This window comes from Somniosus microcephalus, chromosome 2 (assembly GCF_052327205.1).
Source record: "Somniosus microcephalus isolate GS21.2 chromosome 2, FLI_Smic_1.0, whole genome shotgun sequence".
Taxonomy (NCBI): Eukaryota; Metazoa; Chordata; class Chondrichthyes; order Squaliformes; family Somniosidae; genus Somniosus; species Somniosus microcephalus.
This window is the reverse complement of record NC_140988.1, coordinates 256,908,236-256,926,710: the sequence shown is the minus strand read 5'-3', so window position 1 is coordinate 256,926,710 and position 18,475 is coordinate 256,908,236. Positions and strand designations below refer to the sequence as shown.

At 51.4% G+C, this 18,475-nt stretch overlaps 1 protein-coding gene across 6 annotated transcripts in view; it reads left to right on the top strand.

Annotated features, from left to right (window-relative positions):
- The window catches only part of rgs7bpa (regulator of G protein signaling 7 binding protein a), a 176,578-nt gene that overhangs the window by 104,549 nt on the left and 53,554 nt on the right, over nucleotides 1-18,475 (top strand). The window lies entirely within an intron of this gene.

The following is an 18,475-nucleotide window of genomic DNA, read 5'->3' as shown; positions in this document are numbered from 1 at the left end:
CCACTACCCCCATGAGCTCTGTGTGCCGGCGCTCCGAGTCCGCGGACAAGTCCTCGAGGCGGCGCATCTCCTCGGCGTTGGCCGTCTCCGGACTGGAGGCCGGACTCTCCCTCTGGGGAGAAGGCCGCCGAGCTGGCCGACCCTTCCTGCGTTGCTGGACGCCGCTGGGCCCAGCAATTGGACTCCCCTCCGACCCTTCCCCCCTCTGGGGAGAAGGCCGCTGAGCTTCCACCCCCCTCCCGCGTTTCTGCAGGCCGCTGGTCCCAGGAGCTACCCTCCCCTCCGACACTTCCCCCACGCTCCCCTCCAGTGAAGACGTGTCCCCTACATTGACATGGGTTGCCGCGGCTGAGGGTTCCCCTGATGGGCCGCCTTCCTCTTGCTCCTCCTCCTCCTCCTCTTCTGAGGGGCTGTCACTGGCAACTTCAGGGACCTCCTCCTCACCATCTGAAAGCAGGAAGGCACAAGAGTAGCTTTAGAGTGAGGAGAGGGCGTCAGCGAGGGATGCATGAGTGGTGGCATTCAGCGCATTGGTCGGACAGTGGCAAAGGATGTAGATCTGATGCGCAAGTGGGACGAGAGAGGTCCAAAAGGTGATGTCCTTACCATTGGTGCCCAGAACAGGGTCAGCATCTCCAGATGCAACGGGGCCAATCACCCGGGCACCCATGATGCGCTCCACGCGATGTTGCAGCTCGGTGAGCGGCTGGATCTGGGGTCCGACTCCCCCGGTCACAGTCCGGCTCCTCTTATTATTGGCCAGCTTGGCCTGCAAGAGAAAGGACGGCCTCTAAGTACAGTGTGTAGCCCTGATCTTGTGTGCACTGCCTCCCATGGTCGAATAGCTTGGCCAGTGTGTAGCCCTGATCTTGTGTGCACTGCCTCCCATGGTCGAATAGCCTGGCCAGTGTGTAGCCCTGATCTTGTGTGCACTGCCTCCCATGGTCGAATAGCCTGGCCAGTGTGTTAAGTGCACAATGTGCAATTGATGTTCATGAGTGTCCCATAGCTGCTGCATGAGGGCTGGCCATTAGGGCTTTCAGGTCCCTTTGCCCATAATGTGAGGTGCACATGCAAGGATGAGGAGGACACTGGAAAGGGTACTCACCCTGACAATCCTGGCGAGGTGATTTAGCTTTTTGCGGCATTGGACACCGCTCCTGGGGACCTCGCTGTTGGATGTCACCTTGCTGGCGACATGCCTCCAGGCTCTCCAGTAGACGCGGGCCGGCGGCTTCCTGCCATTGTCCGGAAACAAAATATGGCGTCTCTTCTCCACAGCACCAACCAGCACCCTCAGATCAAGCTCTGAGAAGCGCTGCGCTCGTTCACGGGCCTTCTCCATGGTTTCAGGCGCTATTTGGGTCCAGCAGCAGTGTTCAGGCCTAGCTGCAGGGCTCCACTATCCAGGGCGTGGCAGCAGACCAAGTCGACCCTTCCCCCTTAAGAGCTGGCCGGTGCCAGGGTGTCTGCTGTCAATCAAGAAATGGCCGCACCTGCGCTGCGCTCGGCCTCGGCGCTCTCGCTCAGCACCTCCGGCTTAGCGCCTAAAGAGAGGCGTGCATCGCCAGTTTTAGCGCTCGAGCAAACTCTTAGGGCGAAGCTAATGAATATCGGAGAAGTGGCCTCGAATTTGCGCTGGGCGCAAACTTTAGCGGCCGCCCGACTTTACCGCCCCAAAAGTGGCTGTAATGAATTTCTAGGCCACAGAGTTATACAGCACAGAAAGAGGCCCTTCGGCCCATCACGTCCGCACCGGCCATCAAACCCTGTCTAATCTAATCCCATTTTCCAGCATTTGGTCCATAGCCTTGTATGCTATGGCATTTCAAATGCTCATCCAAATGCTTCTTGAATGTTGTGAGGGTTCCTGCCTCTACCACCCTTTCAGGCAGTGACTTCCAGATTCCAACCACCCTCTGGGTGAAAAAGTTTTTCCTCAAATCTCCTCTAAACCTCCTGCCCCTTACCTTGAATCTATGCCCCCTTGTTATTGACCCCTCTACTAAGGGAAAAAGTTCCTTTCTATCTACCCTATCTATGCACCTCATAATTTTGTATACCTCAATCAGGTCCCCCCTCAGCCTTCTCTGCTCCAAGGAAAACAACCCCAGCCTGTCCAGTCTTTCTTCATAGCTGAAGCGCTCCAGCCCAGGTAACATCCTGGTAAATCTCCTCTGCACCCTCTCCAAAGCAATCACATCCTTCCTATAGTGTGGCGACCAGAACTGCATGCAGTACTCCAGCTGTGGCCTTACCAGCATTTTGTACAGTTCCATCATAACCTCCCTGCTCTTATATTCTATGCCTCGGCTAATGAAGGCAAGTATCCCATATGCCTTTTTAACCACCTTATCCACCTGTTCTGCTGCCTTCAGGGATCTATGTACATGCACACCAAGGTCCCTCTGATCCTCTGTCTTTCCTAGGGTCTTACCATTCATTGTGTATTCCCTTGCCTTGTTAGTCCATCCAAAATGCATCACCTCACACTTTTCAGGGTTAAATTCCATTTGCCACTGTTCCGCCCATCTGACCAACCCATCTATATCGTCCTGTAGCCTGAGGCTTCCCTCCTCGCTATTTACCACCCCACCAATTTTCGTGTCATCTGCGAACTTACTGATCATACCTTTTACATTCACATCCAAATCATTAATGTAGACCACAAACAGCAAGGGACCCAGCACCGATCCCTGCGGTACCCCACTGGACACAGGCTTCCTGGCACAAAAACAAACTTCCACCATCACCCTCTGCCTTCTGCCACTAAGCCAGTTTTGGATCCAATGTGCCAAGGCACCCTGGATCCCATGGGCTCTTACCTTCCTGACCAGTCTCCTATGCGGGACTTCATCAAAAGCCTTACTGAAATCCATGTAAACCACATCCACTGCACTACCCTCATCCACACACCTAGTCACCCCCTCGAAAAATTCAATCAAATTGGTCAGACATGATCTTCCCTTGACAAAGCCATGCTTGCTATCCCTAATTAATCCTTGCCTCTCCAAGTGGAGACTAATTCTGTCCCTCAGAATTTTTTCCAATAATTTCCCTACCACTGATGTTAGGCTCACTGGCCTGTAATTCCCTGGTATACCCCTACTACCCTTCTTGAATAATGGTACTACGTTAGCTGTTCTCCAGTCCTCTGGCACATCCCCTGTGGCCAGAGATGTTCTGAAAATTTGTGTCAGAGCCCCTGCAATCTCCTCCTTTGTCTCACATAGTAACCTGAGATACATCTCGTCTGGGCCTGGGGATTTATCCACTTTTAAGCCTGCTAAAACCGCTAGTACCTCCTCCCTCTCGATGCTAATATGTTCAAGTATATCACAGTCCCCCTGCCCGATTTCTATGTCCACATCGTCCTTCTCCATAGTGAACATAGATGCAAAAAATTCATTTAAAACCCCACCTACATCCTCTGGCTCTACACACAGCTAGCCACTTTGGTCCCTAATGGGCCCTACTCTTTCCCTAGTTATCCTCTTGCCCTTAATATACTTATAAAACACCTTCGGATTTTCCTTTATTTTGCTCGCCAGTGTTATTTCATGGCCCCTCCTCGCTCTCCTAATTTCTTTTTTAAGTATCCCCCTGCACTTTTTATACTCCTCTAGGGCTTCCTCTGTCTTTAGTCCTTTGTATCTGCCAAAAGCCTCCCTTTTTTTCCTAATCCATTCTCGTATATCCCTTGACATCCAAGGTTCCCTGGGCTTGTTGGTCCCACCCTTGACCTTTATGGGAACATGTTGGCATTGTACTCTCTCTATTTCCTTTCTGAAAGACTCCCATTGCTCCGATGTGGATTTTCCTTCAAGTAGCTGATCCCAGTCTACATTGGCCAGATCCTGCCTTATCATATTAAAATCGGCCTTCCCCCAGTTTAGAACCTTTATTTCCGGTCCATCCTTGTCCTTTTCCATGACTACCTTAAATCTCACCGAATTATGGTCACTGTCACCAAAGTGCTCACCTACTAACACTTCTATCACTTGCCCGGCCACATTCCCTAGAATTAGGTCCAGTACCGCCCCCTTTCTTGTAGGACTTTCTACATGCTGGCTCAAAAAGCTCTCCTGGATGCACTTTAAGAATTCTGCACCCTCTAAGGCTTTCACACTCTGACTATCCCAGTTAATATTGGGGAAGTTGAAATCCCCCACTATAATTACCCTATTATTTGCACACTTCTCTGAGATTTGCCTACATATCTGTTCCTCTATCTCCCCCTGGCCGGGGAGTCCAGAACCAGTGGTCACAGTCGAAGGATAAGGGGTAAGCCATTTAGGACAGAGATGAGGAGGAATTTCTTCACCCAGGGAGTGGTGAACCTGTGCCATTCTCTACCACAGAACGCAGTAGAGGCCAATTCATGAAATATATTCAAGACAGAGTTAGATATATTTCTTAAAGCTAAAGGGATCAAGGGATATGGGGAGAAAGCAGGGACAGGGTACTGAATTTGGATGATCAGCCATGATCTCATTGAATGGCGGAGCAGGCTCGAGGGGCCGAATGGCCTACTCCTGCTCCTATCTTCTATGTATCTATATATCTATGATACTTTGCCCTGGATCCCATAGGCTTTTAACTTTGTGAAACGTCTGCCATGTGGAACCTTATCAAAAACCTTGCTAAAGTCCATGGGCTAGATTTTCAGTATAGACAGTTTTGGGGCGCTAACCTTAGCGCCCGCCCGAAGTTAGCGCCCGCCCCAAAGTAGCGCCCCGTTGCCGGAAATTCAGTGGCTTCGCCCTAAGAGAGTGGTGGAGCGCTAAAAGAGGCGTTCCACTCCTACCTTTAGGCGCTAAGCCGGCGGTCCAGAGGGATAGCGCCCAGGCGGGGCGCAGCGCGGGTGCGGTCATTTTTGCACTGACAGCAGACCCCGTGGTGCCGACCAGCTCTTAAAGGGGGAAGGGACGAATTGATCTGCTGCCACGCCCTGCACACTGGAGCCTTGCAAAGAGGCCTCAACACTGCTGCTCAGCCCCAGGGAGTCATGGCAACGCCAGAGAAGGCCCGTCAGCGTGCCCTGCGCTTCTCAGAGGGTGATCTGGACATAATGGTCACAGCTCTGGAGGTGAGGCGCAAGATCTTGTTTCCAGAGAGTGGGAGGAATCCAACCCACCATGACTACACCAAAGCCTGGAAGCAGATCGCCCAGAGGGTGACGTTCACCGGCGAGGCCCCCAGGACCCACAAACAATGCCGTAAAAAATACAACGATCTGACCAGGATTGTGAAGGTGAGTAGCCTTTCCAGTCTCCTCCTCATTCTTGCATGTACACCTGACATGATGGGCAAAGGGAGCTGAAAGTCCTATTGGCCAGCCCTCAGCCAGCAGCATTGGGACAGTCATGAGCATCAAATGGCCATTCGGCACTCTACACTTTGGCCAAGCTATTCCACCATGGGAGGCAGTGCACACTACATCAGGGCTTCACTCTGTCCAAGCTATTCCACCATGGGAGGCAGTGCACACTACATCAGGGCTTCACTCTGTCCAAGCTATTCCACCATGGGAGGCAGTGCACACTACATCAGGGCTTCACTCTGTCCAAGCTATTCCACCATGGGAGGCAGTGCACACTACATCAGGGCTTCACTGCGCACTTACAGCCCGTCTTTTCTCTTGCAGGCTAAAGTAGCGTTTAATCGCCAGGCCCGTGCCAGGGGTGGCCGCGCCAAGCTGCAGAAGCTCACTCGGCTGGAGGAGCGCGTGTGTGTGCTCATGGGAGCCCGTGTGATTGTCCCCACAGCGTGCGGTGTATCCGACCCTCCACTGCCCGGCAATGGTAAGGACCTCGCCTTTTGGCCCTCTCGCGTCGCACTGGCCCATCCGAGCTACCTCCTTTGCCACTGTCCCACCAATGCGCTGAATCCCACCAGTCCTAACTCCCTCGCTGACGCCGTCTCCTCACTCTGAAGCTACTCTTGTGCATTCCTGCTTTCAGCTGGTGACGACCAGGACCCTGAAGCTGCCAGTGACAGCACCTCCGACCAGGAGGAGGAGGAGGAGCAAGCCGGACCTTCGGGGGAACAGTCACGTCCCGCAGGAGAGGAGGAAATGCTTGACACCTCCTCACTGGACGAGTGCCTGGAGGAACTGTCGCAGGGCAATGCAGCTTCTGGGACCAGTGGCGTCCAGCCACCCAGCAGCCGTGCGCGTGGCCCGCGGTCTTCCCCCCAAAGCGGGGAAGGATCAGAGGGGAGTGCTGCTGCTCGGCACACTCACCGTCACCAACGCGGCAAGGGTCCCCTAGTTCGGCCCCCTCCTCCCCAGCGGGAGAGTCGCGACTCCAGTCCGGACACCTTCACTTCGGAGGAGGTGCGGAAGCTGGATAAGATGGCCGACAACTCGGACCGGCGCCACACGGAGCTCATGAGCGTGGTGGGGCGCATGCCTGAGGCCATCGAGTCGCTGGCGACCAGTGTGCGCGAGTTCGGGGCAGCAACTGCCGCGAGTGGCCGCATGCTGACTGATGCCGTCAAGACCCTGGCGGATGTGATGCGCGCGCACACCAGGACCACAGGGCCACTCACTGCTGCCACACGCGCTGTCTCAGGCAGGCATCGCCAGGGCAGGCGCTGCGCTGGACCATCCCAGCAAGCCGCCCGTCGGCTGATTGCTGCGGATCCTGCAGTGCGGGCCCGGCCGAGTGCCACCGCACCACAGCACCAGCCAGCGCATCCCAGACGCCAGCTGGCCCACATTGCGCCATCCGTCGCCGCCATTCCCCCTCTGGGGCGTCAACGGCAAGCGGCTGCAGCTGATGGTGGCCAGGCTCAGGTGCGCCACTCAGCAGACGGCCCCTCGAGGCCCAAACGCCGTGTAGGCCGCCCCCCAGCGGCATCTGGCGGAAGGGCATCTGAGCCTCAGGCGCCTTCCCCCAGCCTCGCAGCAGCCACTGGGCAGAGCTTGCGAAGGAGCAGCAGGCAGGGCAGGGGAGGCAAAATGCTGGCCAAGGTCTCGCCCTCGCGGGCCACTCAGTAGAGGGTGTGGGCAGCTTTCCTTTAATATGGCGGTGGCCATCTTTATTTTGCCCATGGTTGTGCTTTTGGAGGGCTTATTTTTTACGTTAGGCCGACGTTGAGGCCCGGTTTGAATAAAGGTGGAGTGGCTCCTCCCCAGTTTGTGGGAGTGAGTCGTTTGTTGGGCTTTTTGTGGGGCCCGTTTATTGTTTTTGGGGATTCATGTGGGAAGGGCTTTTCATTTTTGTGCAATAAAAAATTATCTTTATTCATGCAGTCTCCATGGTTGTTCTTCTTAGTGTTTGTTGGCTTCGCCGGCTGAGGGCTTGCGGAGCGGCTGCATTCATCTTCCCTCATGGCCCCTGGCCATTCCCTGACAGGGGGCTTAGAAGTACCGTGTAATAAGGTGGCGTCGTGCGGCCCTTGGCCCTGGTCGCTCCCTCCTGGGAACGTACTCCTGCTCCTCCTCCTCCTCCTCCTCCTCATGCTCCTCCTGCTCCTCCTCCTGAGGTGCTGGTCCAACGTCAGGTGGCAGTGCCTGAGTCCTGCGGATAGCCAGGTTGTGTAGCATGCAGCAAACCACCACAAATTGGGAGACCCGGTCCGGCGAATACTGGAGAGCTCCTCCGGAGCGATCAAGGCAGCGGAACCGCTGCTTGAGGACCCCAATAGTTAGCTCGATGATGTTGCGGGTGGTTTGATGGCTCTCGTTGTAGGCCTCTTCAGCAGCGGTCCTGGGCGCGCGGAGCGGGGTCATGAGCCAGGCGCACAAAGGATAGCCTTTGTCCCCGATGAGCCATCCTCTTGGGGGAGGCTGTGCCTGGAACATGTCATGCACAGTACTCTGCCGCAGGATAAAGGCATCGTGGCTGCTGCCTGGGAAGCTGGCATTGACTGCCATGATGCGCTGCTTGTGGTCACATACCAGCTGCACATTCAGAGAATGGTAGCCCTTCCTGTTGCGATACTGCTCGCCATGCTCCAGAGGGGCCCGCAAAGCCACATGTGTACAGTCAATGGCGCCCTGCACCAAGGGGAATTCCCCGAGTCTGGCAAATCCCAATGCGCGCTGATGCTGGCTCTCGAGGGCCATGGGGAAGGAGATGAATTGGCTTCTCCTTCTGAACAGTGCTTCGGTCACGTGGCGGATGCAGCGATGCGCGCCATACTGGGAGATGTTTGCTATGTCCCCAGCAGCGTATTGGAAGGAGCCGGTGGCATAGAAGTTCAATGCCACCGTCACCTTCACTTCCACCGACAGAGACGTCCTGCACCTGAGCTTTGGCCGCAGATCTCGGCGAAGCAGGTGGCAGATCTCTGCAATCACCTCCTTTCGGAATCGGAGCCTTCTAACACATCGCGCGGCACTCATGTTTAGGTAGGAGCGCTGCTGGCGGTATAGCCTGACTGGGTAAGGCCTACGTGGCCGACGCCTGTAGCCCCCTCTGCCTCTAGCCAGGGCTGCCCCTCTCACAATGCGTCTGCGAGCCCTACGGACATGGCGCTGCAGCTGCGCGTTGGCACCCCATGCAGCCCCCATCAAATCCTGGCAAACAGTCTAATTTCCAAATGGCCACTTGCAGCGCTATTGCCTGAGTCCAAAAATACCTGGCTCTTGCTGCTTGAAACCAGTTAGCTATCCTCCTTGTTGTGTCTCCAGAAATGCGTTGCACAAGACTGTTTTCTGAAAAAAGGATGGCCTTTATACTGGAGATGACGTTCCCTTTAATTAGCGCCCCCCGGGGCCCGCGCTGGTTGTGTTGCGTTCCTTTTTCCAAACGCTCCGGCCGCCCGCCGCACAATGGGGCGGTCCGACTGAAGTTTGCAATCGGGCGGCCAAAGGGCGTTGCACGAGGATGTGACGTCATTTTCTGCGCGCGCATCCGGGCGGGCGCTAAACTTTGCGCCGGCGCTAACGGGCAATTTAATTTGGGGCGGGGCGCAAACTGCGCTGCGCCCGGGCGCTACACGCATAGCGCCCGGAAATCACTTCTCTTAAGGCGCTAACTGCTGGCGCAAGCGACTGAAAATCTAGCCCCATATACATTACATCAACTGCTCTACCCTCATCTACCCTCCTTGTTACCTCCTCAAAGAATTCAATCAAGTTTGTCAGACATGACCTTCCCTTAACAAATCCGTGCTGACTATCCTGGATTAATCCGTGTCTTTCTAAATGAAGATTTATCCTGTCCTTCAGAATTCTTTCCAATAAGTTTCCTACCACCGAGGTTAGGCTGCCTGGCCTGTAATTCCTCGGTCTATCGTTTTCTCCCTTTTTAAACAAGGGTACCACATTAGCAGGCCTCCAGTCCTCCGGCACCACACCTGAAGCCAGAGAGGATTGGAAAATATTGGTCAGGGCCTCTGCTATTTCCTCTTTTGCTTCGCTTAACAGCCTGGGATACATTTCATCCGGGCCTAGGGATTTATCCACTTTTAAAGCTGCTAAACCCCTTAATACTTCTATGTTTATTTCATCTAATATTTCACACGCCTCCCCCCGATAGCAATGTCTGCTTTGCCGCTCTCCTTTGTGAAAACAGACACAAAGTATTCATTAAGAACTCTACCGATGTCTCCCGCCTCCACACACAGATTACCCTCATGATCTCTAACAGGCCCTACCCTTTCTTTAGCTATCCTCTTACTCTTAATATATTTATAAAACATCTTTGGGTTATCCTTGATTTTACTTGCCAAGAACTTTTCATGCTCTCTCTTTGCTTTCCTAATATCCTTTTTAATTGCACCCCTGCGCTTTCTGTACTCCGCTAAATCCCCCCTGAGCTTAGCAAAATTTGCTTTTCCCCAATTTAGAATTTTTATTCCTGGTCTATCCTTGTCCTTTTCCATAATTACCTTAAATCTAACTGAATTATGGTCACCAGCACCAAAATGCTCCACCACTGATACGCCTTCTACCTGCCCAGCTTCATTCCCTAAAACTAAGTCCAGAGTCACCCCTCCCTTGTTGGGCTTGCTACATTCTGGCTAAAAAAGTTCTCCTGGATGCATTTTTAGGAATTCCGCACCCTCGATACCCTTCACACTCATTTTACCCTAGTTAATATTGGGGTAGTTGAAATCCCCTACTATTACTGCCCTATAGCTTTTGCACTTCACAGAAAGATGATGGTACAAGGTAAAAGGAGATGGTAATGGGACAAGTACTTGGAAGAAGCACAGAGTGTAGCAAGGGTACAGAATGTACTCTGGGTAGGGGACTTCAATGTCCATTACCAAGAGTGGCTCAGTAACACCACTACTGACTGAGCTGGCCTAATCCTGAAGGACATAGCTGTCAGACTGGGCCTGCGGCAGGTGGTGAGAGAACCAACACGAGGGAAAAACCTACTTGACCTCGTCCTCATCAATCTGTTGCAGAAGCATCTGCCCATGACAGTATTGGTAGCAGTGACCACCACACAGTCCTTGTGGAGTTGAAGTCCTGTCTTCACACTGAGGACACCCTCCATTGAATTGTGTGGCACTACCACCATGCTAAATGGGATAGATTCGAGACAGATCTAGCAGCTCCAAACTGGGCATCCATGAGGTGGTCTGGGCCATCAGCAGCAGCAGAATTGTATTCCACCACAATCTGTAACCTATTGGCGCGACATAACCCTTACTCTACCATTACCATCAAGCCAGGGGACCAACCTTGGTTCAATGAGGAGTGCAGAAGAGCATGTCAGGAGCAGCACCAGGTGTACCTAAAAATGCGGTGCCAACCTGGGGAAGCTGCAACATAGGACTACATGCATGCTAAAAAGCCGAAGCAGCATGCTGTAGACAGGGCTAAGCAATCCTACAACAGATAGCAGTTCGGGGGAGAGTAGCTGCGGAGGAGGAGCCCGGCTTGAAAACCGGCGGCAGCTACAAGGCCCGACCAGTTCGGGGGAGAGCAGCAGCGGAGGAGGAGCCCGGCTTGAAAACCGGCGGCAGCTACAAGGCCCGACCAGTTCGGGGGAGAGCAGCAGCGGAGGAGGAGCCCGGCTTGAAAACTGGCGGCAGCTACAAGGCCCGACCAGTTCGGGGGAGAGCAGCAGCGGAGGAGGAGCCCGGCTTGAAAACCGGCGGCAGCTACAAGGCCTGACCAGTTTGGGGGAGAGCAGCAGCGGAGGAGGAGCCCGGCTTAAAAACCGGCGCGAAGACAGAGGCATACCAACTCAGCAGCGGGGAGAGAGGTAAAAAGTAATCAGTTTGTGACGTCACCAGGGAGCAGGTAAGTGATTGGTTGGTGAGTATTCCTCTTTTTTAAACTTTAACTCTGTAGTTTATAGTTACTAGGGTCTTTTCTGGTGTAGCAGGGACTGTTGGTAGACTACACAAGCGCCTTAGAGATATCTTAAATTGGTGATAGTAAATTAATTTAAATTAATTAAAGGGTAAGTCATGCCAGGAGAGCCCAGCCCCGTGATGTGCTCCTCTTGCTCCATGTGGGAATTCAGGGACACTGCCCCTGATGACCACGTGTGCAGGAAATGCATCCATCTGCAGCTACTAGCAGACCGCATTGAGGCGCTGGAGATGCGGGTGGATGGGTTGTGGAGCATTCACGATGCTGAGAGGGTCGTGGATAGCACGTTTAGTGAGTTGGTCACACCGCAGGGAAGGGCTGCACAGGAAGATAGGAAATGGGTGACCACCAGGCGGAGCAATAGAAGCAGGCAGGTAGTGCAGGAGACCCCTGTGACCATTCCCCTCTCAAACAAGTATACCGCTTTGGATACTGTTGAGGGGGATGACTCACCAGGGGAAGGCAGCAGCAGCCAACTTCCTGGCACTGGGGGTGCTCCTGCTGCCCAGGAAGGGGGGAAAAAGAGTGGGAGAGCAATAGTGGTAGGGGATTCTATAGTAAGGGGAACAGATAGGCGTTTCTGTGGCCGTAGACGTGAATCCAGGATGGTTTGTTGCCTCCCTGGTGCCAGGGTCAAGGATATCACTGAGCGGCTGCAGGGCATTCTGGAGGGGGAGGGTGAACAGCCAGAGGTCGTGGTCCACATTGGTACCAACGACATAGGTAAAAAGAGGGATGAGGTCCTGCAGCAAGAATTTAGGGAGCTAGGTGAAGGATTAAAGAGCAGGACCTCAAAGGTTGTAATCTCTGGATTACTCCCGGTGCCACGTTCTAGTGGGTATAGGAATAGGAAGATAGAACAGATGAATGCGTGGCTAAAGGGATGGTGCAGGGGGGAGGGCTTTAGTTTCCTGGATCACTGGGTCTGCTTCTGGGAAAGGTGGGACTTGTACAAGTCGGACGGTTTACACCTGAACCAGAGGGGAACCAATATCCTTGCGGGGAGGTTTCCTAGCACTGCTGGGGGGGGGTTTAAACTAACTTGGCAGGGGGATGGGGTACAGAGTGGAGCTATAGTAGGGGGTGATTTACAGCCAAATACAGAGGAAAAAACAAGTCAGCTGGGAAGGCAGAGCAAATATGTGAAGGCAAAAGGGAATATGGCAGGGCTGGAAGGCATATATTTTAATGCAAGGAGTCTTACAAATAAGGTGGATGAACTGAAGTTGTTGTTGAACACATGGGAGTACGATATTGTTGCTATCACGGAGACATGGTTGAGGGAGGGTCAGGACTGGCAGCTCAATATTCCGGGGTATAGAATCTTCAGGCGAGACAGAGGGGGGTGTAAAAGGGGAGGGGGTGTTGCAATATTAATTAAGGAGTCAATTACTGCTGTAAGGAGGGACGATATATTAGCGGGTTCCTCTAATGAGGCCATATGGGTAGAACTTAAAAACAAAAAGGGGGCAAGCACTTTGCTGGGAGTGTACTATAGGCCCCCAAACAGTCAGGGGGAGATAGAGGAACAGATATGTAGGCAAATCTCAGAGAAGTGCGAAAATAATAGGGTAATAATAGTGGGGGATTTCAACTTCCCCAATATAAATTGGGATAGTCAGAGTGTGAAAGGCTTAGAGGGTGCAGAATTCTTAAAGTGCATCCAGGAGAGCTTTTTGAGCCAACATGTAGAAAGTCCTACAAGAGAGGGGGCGGTACTGGACCTGATTCTGGGGAATGTAGCCGGGCAAGTGGTGGAAGTATCAGTAGGAGAGCATTTTGGCGACAGTGACCATAATTCGGTGAGATTTAAGGTGGTCATGGAAAAAGACAAAGACGGCCCGGAAATAAGAGTTCTAAATTGGGGGAAGGCCGATTTTAATATGATAAGGCAGGGTCTGGCCAAAGTGGACTGGGAGCAGCTACTTATAGGAAAATCCACATCAAAACAGTGGGAGACTTTCAGAAGGGAAATAGAGAGAGTACAGCGCCAACATGTTCCTGTAAAGGTCAAGGGTGGGACCAACAAGCAAAGGGAACCTTGGATGACAAGGGATATACAAAAATGCATTAGAAATAAAAGGGGGGCTTTTGGCAGTTACAAAAGACTAAAGACGGACGAAGCCCTAGAGGAGTATAAAAAGTGCAGGGGCATACTTAAAAAAGAAATTAGGAGGGCGAGGAGGGGCCATGAAATAACACTGGCGAGCAAAATAAAGGAAAATCCTAAGATGTTTTATAAGTATATTAAGGGCAAGAGGATAACCAGGGAAAGGGTAGGGCCCATTAGGGACCAAAGTGGCAATCTGTGTGTAGAGCCAGATGAGGTAGGCGGGGTTTTAAATGAATTTTTTGCGTCTGTGTTCACTATGGAGAAAGACGATGCAGACATAGAAATCGGGCAAGGGGACTGTGACATACTTGAACATATTAGCATCGAGAGGGAGGAGGTGCTAGCGGTTTTAGCAGGCCAAAAAGTGGATAAATCCCCAGGCCCGGACGAGATGTATCCCAGGCTGCTGTGGGAGGCAAAGGAGGAGATTGCAGGGGCTCTGACACAAATTTTCAGAACCTCTCTGGCCACAGGGCATGTACCAGAGGACTGGAGAACAGCTAATGTAGTACCATTATACAAGAAGGGTAGCAGGGATAAACCAGGGAATTACAGGCCAGTGAGCCTAACATCTGTGGTAGGGAAATTATTGGAAAAAATTCTGAGGGACAAAATTAGTCTACACTTGGAGAGGCAAGGATTAATCGGGGATAGTCAGCATGGCTTTGTCAAGGGTAAATCATGTCTGACAAATCTGATTGAATTTTTCGAGGGGGTGACTAGGGGGGTGGATGAGGGAAATGCTGTGGATGTGGTTTACATGGACTTCAGTAAAGCTTTTGACAAAGTCCCGCATAGGAGACTGGTCAAGAAGGTAAGAGCCCATGGGATCCAGGGTGCCTTGGCGCGTTGGATCCTAAACTGGCTGAGTGGCAGGAGGCAGAGGGTGATGGTCGAAGGTTGCTTTTGTGACTGGAAGCCTGTGTCCAGTGGGGTACCTCAGGGATCGGTGCTGGGTCCCTTGTTGTTTGTGATCTACACAAATGATTTGGATGAGAATGTGAAAGGTATGATCAGTAAGTTCGCAGATGACACGAAAATTGGTGGGGTGGTAAATTGCGAGGAGGAAAGCCTCAGGCTACAGGACGATATAAACGGGTTGGTCAGATGGGCGGAAAAGTGGCAAATGGAATTTAACCCTGAAAAGTGCGAGGTGATGCATTTTGGACGGACAAATAAGGCAAGGGAATACACAATGAGTGGTAGGACCCTAGGAAGTACAGACGGTCAGAGGGACCTTGGTGTACATGTACATAGATCCCTGAAGGCAGCGGAACAGGTAGATAAGGTGGTTAAAAAGGCATATGGGATACTTGCCTTCATTAGCCGAGGCATAGAATATAAGAGCAGGGAGGTTATGATGGAGCTGTACAAAACGCTGGTGAGGCCACAGCTGGAGTACTGCATGCAGTTCTGGTCGCCTCACTATAGGAAGGATGTGATTGCCTTGGAGAGGGTGCAGAGAAGGTTCACCAGGATGTTACCTGGGATGGAGCGCCTCAGCTATGAAGAAAGACTAAACAGGCTGGGGTTGTTTTCCTTGGAGCAAAGAAGGCTGAGGGGGGACCTGATTGAGGTGTACAAAATGATGAGGGGCATAGATAGGGTAGACAAAGAGGAACTTTTCCCCTTAGTAGGGGGGTCAATAACAAGGGGGCATAGATTCAGGGTAAGGGGCAGGAGATTTAGAGGGGATTTGAGGAGGAACTTTTTCACCCAGAGGGTGGTTGGAATGTGGAACTCAATGCCTAAAAGGGTGGTAGAGGCAGGAACCCTCACAACATTCAAGAAGCATTTGGATGAGCACTTGAAATGCCATTGCATACAAGGCTATGGACCAAATGCTGGAAAATGGGATTAGACTGGACAGGGATGGATGGGCGGCGCAGACACGATGGGCCGAAGGGCCTCTTTCTGTGCTGTAAAACTCTATGACTCTATGAGATAGGATCAAAGTTCTGCAGTCCTGCCACATCCAGTCGTGAATAGTGGTGGACCATTAAACAACTAATGGGAGGAGGAGGCTCCATGAATATCCACATCCTCAATGATGGCGGAACCCAGCACATGAGTGCAAAAGACAAGGCTGAAGCGTTTGCAACCATCTTTAGCCAGAAGTGCCAAGTGGATGATCCATCTTGGCCTCCTCCTGAGGTCCCCACCATCACAGAAGCCAGTCTTCGGCCAATTCGTTTCACTCCAAGTGATATGAAGAAACGTCTAAGCGCACTGGATACAGCAAAGGCTATGGGCCCCGACAATATTCCGGCTATTGTGCTGAATACTTGTGCTCCAGCCAAGCTGTTCCAGTACAGCTACAATACTGGCATCTATCCGACAATGTGGAAAACTGCCCAGGTATGTACTGTCCACAAAAAGCAGGACAAATCCAATCCAGCCAATTACCACCGCCCCATCAGTCTACTCTCAATCATCAGCAAAGTGATAGAAGGTGTCATCGACAGGTCTATCAAGTGGCACTTACACACCAATAACCTGTTCACCGATGTTCGGTTTGGGTTCCGCCAGGACCACTCGGCTCCAGACCTCATTACAGCCTTGGTCCAAACATGGACAACAGAGCTGAATTCCAGAGGTGAGGTGATAGGCAGCATTTGACGAGTGTGGCATCAAGGAGCCCTAGTAAAATTGAAGTCAATGGGAATCAGGGGGAAAACTCTCCACTGGCTGGAGTTATACCTAGCACAAAGGAAGATGGTTGTGGTTGTTGGAGGCCAATCACCTCAGCCCCAGGACATTGCTGCAGGAATTCCTCAGGGCAGTGTCCTAGGTCTAAACATCTTCAGCTGCTTCATCAATGACCTTCCCTCCATCATAAGGTCAGAAGTGAGCATGTTTACTGATGATTGCACTTCCATTTGCAACTCCTCAGATAATGAAGCAGTCCATGTCCGCATGCAGTAAGACCTGGACAACATTCAGGTTTGGGCTGATACATGGCAAGTAGCATTCACGCCACACAAGTGCCAGGCAATGACTATCTCCAACAAGAGAGAGTCTAACCATTGCCCCTTGACATTCAATGGCAATACCATCGCTGAATCCCCCACTATCAACATCCTGGGGATCACCATTGACCAGAAACTTAACTGGACCAGCCACATAAATACTTTTGGCTACACGAGTGGGTCAGAGGCTGGGTATTCTGTGATGAGTGTCTCACCTCCTGACTTCCCAAAGCCTTTCCAACATCTACAAGGCACAAGTCAGGAATGTGATGGAATACTCTCCACTTGCCTGAATGAGTGCAGCTCCAGCAACACTCAAGAAGCTCGACACCATCCAGGACAAAGCAGCCTGCTTGATTAGCACCCCATCTACCACCTTAAACATTCACTCCCTCCACCACCAGCGTACCGTGGCTGCAGTGTGTATCATCTACAAGATGCACTGCAACAACTCGCCAAGGCTTCTTCGACAGCATCTCTCAAACCCACGACCTCTACCACCTAGAAGGGCAAGGGCAGCAGGCGCATGGGAACACCACCACCTCCAAGTTCCCCTCCAAGTCACACACATCCTGATTTGGAAATATATCGCCGTTCCTTCATTGTCACTGGGTCAAAATCCTGGAATTTCCTCCCTAACAGCACTGTGGGAGTACCTTCACCACACGGACTGCAGCAGTTCAAGAAGGCGGCTCACCACCACCCTCTCAAGGGCTATTAGGGATGGGCAATAAATGCTGGCCTTGCCAGCGATGCCCACATCCCAGGAACGAATCATTAAAAATGTAGAGACAAAAGGTGGTTCTAGAGGAGGTGTAAATGGGACTAGCAGAAACATCACCAACAACTGCTGTCTGAAAAAATGGGAGCAGTGATTATGATCTGAAATTGTTGAACTTAATGTTGAGTCCAGAAGGCTATTATAATTGGTCTGCAGCTAAACTTCTAATAGCTGACTAACTGTATTGGCATTGCCAGTTTTATGTGTGTATAATGCTGAGGTAATTAGTAATCTTTCTCTCCTAAATCTTTCTTGATTTCCCTTTTTAATCCACTCTAATATATCTCAGCGATCTTCATTAGTTCCCCAAGTGGTGTAATTCCAGCAAATAACTGGATAAATTTGGGTTAACTGCATTTGTCAAGGTACTCAATCAAATGTGTCTGACACTTGATACCCTTTTATGGCAGCTTCAGACTATTCACATTCTTTCACCATTCATGTGATTGCCCCCTGCACTCTCTTTGTTATTGAATTGGTCTTTGTCCTGCACAGAGAAATTCACTAGGAGCATCACTATCTCCCATTTATATTTCTGAAGTGCCTATTTAGCCAGTTCTTGAGTATCTCAATCTCATTATTGTAGACGCAGTCTGACTGGCTCCTCAGCGGAGCAATTATCACACCCCAAACTTGCTGAAGGCGAAAAGCGGTTAATTTTAAGCTAACCTGCCTGGCGGGAAACTGACAGGATCGGATCACCCATCTGCCCATGTTACACCCTGCCAATTTTACTTTCCAATGAAGAGGGCCCACCCTCTGACTTGGGTATGCTTAGACATTCTGAACTCAAAAGATATCCAAGAGTAGTATTTATAATTTTTACATTTTAAGCATTATCCACAGACTGAAAGCAGAAAATATATTGGGCCAGAAATTCCAGGCCAGAAGCGTGAGTACGGTCGGGTTACTCACGCATCTGGCCGTTGGAAATGCCGGCGTTCAGCAGGAACAGCGCATGCGGGGAACGCCGGCATTTCCAGACCCGAGGTCTATTCACAACGCGTGCGACTGCACAGGCAGCGCTTGTGCAGTGAACTTTGTAGATTTCACTGATGGATTCAGTGAGGGTAAGTCCCTAGAACTTGCACTTAAAAAAAGCAAGTGTAAAGTTGTTCATTGGCTGGGGAAGGAGATATATTTTATGGAGGAGCTTATGAAATGCAATACTTAGGTTTGGGAAAGGGAGGGAAGTTATTTTAAGAAATTTTAACTAAGTTTTAAACTTTAATTTTTTTTTTTTAAACGGGTTTTCAGAACGGTAGGTAGAAGGAGCAATTGTGGCTGTGTGAATGGAATGTGAGAATGAGTTATGTATGTATGTC